This window comes from Etheostoma cragini, chromosome 1, assembly GCF_013103735.1.
Source record: "Etheostoma cragini isolate CJK2018 chromosome 1, CSU_Ecrag_1.0, whole genome shotgun sequence".
Taxonomy (NCBI): Eukaryota; Metazoa; Chordata; class Actinopteri; order Perciformes; family Percidae; genus Etheostoma; species Etheostoma cragini.
In genome coordinates, this window is record NC_048407.1 from 8910885 (window position 1) to 8918083 (window position 7199).

The 7199-nt window shown below is 37.3% G+C and overlaps 1 long non-coding RNA gene across 1 annotated transcript in view; it reads left to right on the top strand.

Annotated features, from left to right (window-relative positions):
• Positions 1 to 409: 409 nt before the first annotated feature.
• Positions 410 to 7199, top strand: part of LOC117948379 — a 21046-nt gene continuing 14256 nt past the window's right edge. The window contains exon 1 of the long non-coding RNA XR_004657425.1: positions 410 to 622. This is a non-coding gene — a long non-coding RNA (uncharacterized LOC117948379). The remainder of the gene's footprint in view (positions 623 to 7199) is intronic.

The following is a 7199-nucleotide window of genomic DNA, read 5'->3' on the forward strand; positions in this document are numbered from 1 at the left end:
CTGAGGTACCGGATATTTCCCATAAGAGTTTTTTTTAAACAGATCTCTAAGAGTGGTTATTTGAAATACTGGGTGCATTTATATATAAATGTCTGCATTTATGTAGTGCTGTTATCCAAATTGCTTCACAAAATCAACCATTCAAACACACTCTCAAACTAATGGCAACAAGCTAGCATGCAAGGAACTTGGAAAAAAAAACTCCATAATACAAGACAAAGGTCCAAAACCATAGCACATTGAAGCAAAGCCCACAATGATTGACCAGGCTCAGGCTATGGTCATAACAGTCTCATCCCAGTCACAACAAAAGACTAGGGCTGTCCCAAACAATTATTCTTTTTAACTATTTAATTTTTCAATTAGCCTTTTTTCCATTGCTCAATTATTAACAATTGACAACAAACAAATTTCAATAAGGTTCCAATCTCTATTTATTAAAATTGTTGAACAGTGCAGTGTTAAACAAGTAAAATGAATTTGTAGTGAAACCTGGAGCCAGATGTAGGCTATCCATCCAACAACAAAATAAAGTCACCTTCAGGAGGAATATAAAAATAAAAACTTAAAGTAAACAAATCAAGTGCAAAAAGAGTAGCCTGTATTTGCTTCTTTAACAGTAGTAGGAGCTCTTCTCCCTTTAATCTTATAGCAAAATATTGCGCGTGCCGGGGTTTCTGGCGGACGCAGCTCCTTGTGACGGTGCATTTGCGCGGCACTCAGACACTGCAAATTGTCAGCAATTAAAAGTGAACTCCCTGCTGAGTTCAAACATACCTCACTCAAAGACTCTACGTCGTGTAGTTCATTAGCGTTAAAGTAAAAGGGGCGTGGCTTAATCATGCAAAGTTTATCTGAAAAGTATTTCAGGGCCATGGGGTGCAGTTCTACTAATGGCCGCTAAGCCCATGGTGGCTGTAAGACATTGTGCTCTCCCTGGGGGGTTGGTTGGACTCTTATGAATCCTGAAGGGTTTTGAGAAAGTTGGACAATGTACACTCAAGTTGCACCCACTTCCTCTTTTGATGGCACAAAATGGCCTCGCTGGTAAATTTTCTATACAATTGTACATTGCTGCCATGTACATAAATACACAAACAGCACAATACACATACACAGATATCTTCTTCCCACCCTCCCCATGCAGTCTCATAACCTATCCATTCTACTGTACATTTGTAGTGAAGTGAACCTACATTTTGCCACCCACAAACAGAAAGGCAAGGTAGAATATACCCTACACACAAATAAGATGATACATAAAGAAGCATTCTATTAAAAATTTGAAGACTATTGGATGAAATCTCTAGGAGGAGTTTGTTCAAGTACGACAGGTGGAAATGGCAAAAATTGCACACATTTCAAACTTTCAAATCATAATGGTGGACACCTGTTGCGTGCAGGGTTTGGTTCCAATGATTCTTTTTGTACGTCTTGCCATATGCCTACCACATTTTGTTAGTCTACGTTAAAGGTACTGCAGGGGCTTTTTTTAAATGTATTTTTTCATTATGTAGGGGATGCTTATTGAGCCATTTTTGGGCGCCTCTTCCCAAAACTTAAAATACGTTTACCAGCCTTGATGCAACCGCCAATTTTGGTGAGTTTTTGAATCTGTTAGGCCGTTTAAAAAGGAAAATTTGCCAGAATAATAATTCCTTTCAATAGGGGCTTTTGCCACTGTTGGCGCTCTGGCCCTAATTAACATTTCAAGTCACTTGAAGGAGGAATGCACAACTGAAAAACTTATAATAATAAACTAATAATAATAATAATAACAGGAAAAAAAGCCAGAGTCTGATTTTAAACCTGACAATTTTTTATATGTGGGCCATTACTGAAGTTATAAACTACTCGTGAGATATCTGAAACAATCTGGGCTGCTTGCACTGTTGTTCATGACAGCCATGTTATTTTTAGACGCGACCTGTTGACCATTTTGGCCGTTAATAGTGGGATAATTTACCAGATACACAGTTGGTTCCATTAACACTTGCACTAAGCTAATAAACTGACAATGCTACCTCGCACTATGTTTGACCCAGTTGAAAAAAGCTTCTGGGTGTCCCAACACTTCCGTGCAGAGCTGTAAAGTAGGTGAACAGTGGTGGTATGAGGCAGAAAGAGAAGAGAGATATTAAGTCATTTGAGTCACGTGTATCACAGGCCCGGCCTAAAGATAATAAAAACACAAATTTCACTTGCTTAAAGGAACCAATATAGTTTAATTTTGTTGTGGGTTATTATTAGTTTCAATGCATAGATTAAAAAAAATACAAGAACAGCCCCCACAGGACTTTTCAGTATCTGGTAAAGCAAATGAAACAGCAGTATATATTGGTGCTAAATAATTTAGTTTTTGGCAGATGGTGACTAAGAATGTGTGAAGAATGGCAACCATGCAGCTGGATAAAAGGATGATTGATAATTGGCAGCCAGATATGCACAGAGTAATGAGGCTAATGTTTTTCAATATTTAATTAACTGTATCTCAAGACAGTCATACAAAGCATTGATCATTCAACTGAAGTGTAAGTATGGATGGACCGGATGCATAAGATCAAAATGGTATTTATGTTTCAATTAAACAGTCACGGCCTATTGTCTTGGTAAAGAACAGAACATCTTCAGAGAGCCCTGGCAGTTCATCCATCTGTCCCCAAAAGAACTGTAAAATGTATATTTGACAGTTGTCACAAAGACCATGGCAGTCGATATTTCATTAGCTGACACCTTTGTTCAGGGCACACATTAATAATGACTGACATGACATTTGATCGGAATAAATTGTTCACCCACACACGTTGATTTTGACTCAGACATTATTTCCTATTCTAACCATTTTGCTTATCTTTTAGTATGAGTTCATATTCATACTAAAATATACAGGCACTCACTGAGAAACATGTTATGTCAGGACTGCCACAGTTTAATTTCTCCGTATGGCATGTTTTGTATATCAATTTGGTGTTTGCACTAAAATCTCTTGAGCTGTACACAAAAAGATAAACCCATAACTCAAAGATCACGTTTTAATATCCACATCTAAATGTGTTGCTTTACATTTTTATTTCATCTATTGTTGTGAAAGTTCTGCTTACACTTGTAATAATCATGAAAACAGCCTGTTTTTTCATATTAGATGGGTCTTTTTATCCTAAAGTCAAACTTTTCAAATACAAATGTGAACAGAAGTGTAATATAAATGGTCACACAATGAACAAAACCCACTTTTTTAAAGCCACAATAAAATCTGGAGGGTACATTTGTTGAAATAAGTCATAAGCCTCTCTTTGTTACCCAAAATTAATAAAAGATCATCACCATGTGGATGAGTGTAGTAATGACAAGTGTTTTATTATAGTTTATAGTTTGGTCTTAATTTCTATATTTATGATTTTTCTTTGCACATGTTTTCCAGCATTTTGATGTTTTGTGTTTGTGAATGAGTTAAATTACTTGAAGCTGCTTGCCATGGGCCTGAAGCCATACAGAACCACAATTTTATATCCAAAAAACAAAACATCATTTCAGCTTAAACCCACATTGTTTTACATTTACAGCAGCAGTGTTATCATTAGTTGTCATTTTAAAACAATCATACCAGCTGCACAGTGGACGCAAAAAAAACGAATCCACATCGCTGCTAATATCACATGCAGCTAAGGATGTTGTGTTGTTGCAGGGACAGGTGCAGTTTTATTCAGTTAATAAAACTCAGAACAGGGTAAACAGACAGCTTCCTCTGTCTTGATGCTAACTGCTGGGTGAATGTCAAAGAACAGCCTGCGTGTGTCTACTTGAGTGTGACATATCTGCTGTTCTTGTTTTAACATGTCTTTTCTTAAACAGGATTAAAAAATCTAACCATGAATTAGAAATCTGCAAAAATGGAAATCAACAGAAACAGATTTTATTAGTCAAAGAACAAGAATAACGAGTCAACAAGTATAGGGCACCATTCATTATTTGGTGACTAATAAGAGTCAGCATCATGCTGACAAAGAGTTAGCATAATGCCTTTGTGTAGATCAGTTTTAGTTAGCAATTCCTTAGCCAGTGCACCATATCACTATTTAATGTTATTAGGCAATATGTCAGGTAAGCCAGTATGTCATCTATAGGATGATTGTACACTTCATCCAGCTACCCCAACAGTAAGATTTAAACTCTTAAAGCTCACAAATACTTTTCAGCAACAAGTGTTTGTTTTAATGTCCCATGCAAAAAATGTAGGAGTATGTAACGCAATCAAGCACAGATGATATAGCAGACACTACCAAAATTAAAATACCAATATCACTGAAAAGAAGTAGTTTCAAGATTACTGTCAAGATAATCCTGGCCACAAAATCAAGCCAAATTCAAAATGTTAAATTTACTCCACAATAGACTTCTGCATTAAATATTGTTTTACCTTCATTGAACTCTGACAATCTGAACTGTACATCAATGAAGGTAAAACAATATTTAATGCAGAAGTCTATTGATCATCATATGTAAGCACCTATTGATCATCATATGTAAGCACCTTCCTTCGAAAAAAGATACAACTAATTTGTATTTTGCAAACAAACCCTCCAAATCGTGCAATTTTGAGGCACCAAGTACAGTATATACGTGTCAGGAACTGTTATTATTTCAGTGCTGCTTCATGTATCTGTATCTATCTACAGTATCTGTGTGTGAGCTCCACCTTTCAACAGAATACTGAGAAGTAGGCCACTCTGCATGCATATTAAGCCATGCCAAATCAATGAGAATTTCCCAATGCAAAGTCCATATTTTCCTGAAAGTGTTTGTAAGAAGTGTGCTGTAGCAACTTCAGAAAATTTATGCATGTGTTTACAGTGGGTAGATTAGACGTACTTACTGTCGTTACTGTATCATGCTCTTGGTGAAGAGATTTAATGGAAGGCTGTGGAGAGAAGCCAATTGGTGTAATAATATTGGCTCCTGTGGCAAAGGCGAGAATCAGCCCTAGCTTGTGTTTCTTCTTGTTCCATATAAAGAAATACATCAGATATTAGATTAAACACTACACACCTCACTACTCTAAACTGATACAATGGTAAGATGCAGTGCAATTACCATTTCAAAGTTATTTCAGTTCATGTAAACATTACAATAAACTTCTGCATCTGTTCGGTTGTCTCTCCAGAAAGGAACAACAACTTCTTCAGAAGGCCTTTTATTGCTGCCAGCTGGAAAAAGGCGGATGGTGCAGAAGCTTTACACCAGGTCAGCTGTCAGGGTTGTAGGAGACCAGCAGAGAAGGGGGGGGAAACTCTCCGGGTGAGCTTTGATTTTGTCCAGCACACCAAGTGTTCTCTGTCCATCTCTAAAACTGAGTAAAAATCAAGAGTACTTTTAAAGTATTTTGAATGGTGAATACAGTTTTATACATATTCACGGGTAAGGAATGAATGAATCCAAGAAAATATAGAATGACAAATAGAAGAATTCCAACCCAGAGTAGTTAGTTCTTACAGAGGTAAATCGGCTGAGGCAGCAGTAGCTTTAATCCCACTGTCAACGCATAAGATCTAATAGTTAATATCACAGTAAGCTCGTTATCAACAATCGAGCCTACTGTGATAAGTAATGTGATGGTACTGTGATGGTAAGTTGTTATCAACAATCATCTTATTCTGTCAAGAAAAAGATAAGAGTGTGTAATATTGATTGACGTTGTCATTTAGAGGTAAAATTCTACATTGCAAGCTCCCTCCCATTCTGAAAATTTACAGAAGCTAAGGTGGCCTTCACGGACACAAAGCTAGTTACTTAAGAAGGTATCATCCTCCACTGCCTCAAATCTTTCCATAATATCAAGTCATGAGGTGTAGATGTATTTATTTATTTATTCATTAGTACTTCTTCGTCTTCCAACTGGTGCATGCATTTGCAGTAGGCACCGAGTATATATAAACATGTGTAAGGATGTTAAGTTTGTTCGTTCTGTTTGTCTGATAAATAAGTTAAATAGCGTGGGAAACATGGCAGCACGCCCTGCTCCTATGTAGATATAAAAGGCTCATTTATAAGGTAATAAAACCACTTCTATTTTCAGGAGATTAGACAGAATTATTCAAATTAAATTCCATTTCACTAAGTCTGTTATGAAAAACATAACATAAAAAAACACGCACCATGTGTTAAACATAACTTTAACACATGGTGCCTATCGCAGCATGTTTATCTATGATTTTTTTTTTTTTAGCCAAATGTACATGCATTTAAAGACGAAGAAAAAAAAAAGATTAAAATGTACGTCTCAAAAGGACCACGCACTCATCACTTGAAACATCAGGAAGTCATCTATAAGCAGGTTATTGTCTTCCAACTTTTGCACCTGCCTTGGGCAGCCAGCAATGGCCAACTCAAGTGCGGCTGTTGTTGCTAGCAGTTCTTCAAATGGTTTACACTTTTTTTTCTCTGCACTACCTATACTTTATATTTTTATATTTTGCACTTGTGTATGATGACAAAGGCATTCTATTCTATGACCTTCAAATAGAAAAATTAAAAAAAAAATCTTCTCTGCCACACTAGTCAGTAATGTAGAAACAGACATAAAAAAGAACCCTTTTGATGTTTTCACGCATAGGTCACTATCTGTAACATCTGGCAATACTGGCTTTGCCAATTTTGGGCTTTCAACACGGCAAGAGAAGAGAGTTGGGGACCAGAAAGCGTGCGGGTCAACCATCGTTTACAAGGCTTACTGCGACGGCCCTCCCTGCAATGAAGTACCGGTCCTCTGTCATGGCTACAGAAAAGCATGGACATTGTGTACAAAGGAAGGTGTACCTTTTATCATCACACAAAATATAGTAGGCCTACAACTAATCTTGTGTTAAGCACCTAAATGATCACAATCAATACATACCAGTACTGTCCAAGGCCAAGTTCGTTTTGCCTTCTTCTCCCTAAAACATTTGAAATATGGGCATACGCAGTGTTAGAAATTCCCTTCTTGGTCCATCCATATCATCAGAAAATCTGAAAGAAATAGTGTGCAGGGCTGCCAACTCTCACGCATTGTCCGTGAAACACACGCATTTGACTGGTTTCACACGCTCACACGCCACACCCCCGATTTCTCACGCTGAAGTGTCAACCCGGTGTTCCGGTTTAACGAGAGTCCATGTTAACTGGCGACCGTCAGCCAAAAGCGTCTGTTGTTGTCGTAGTGA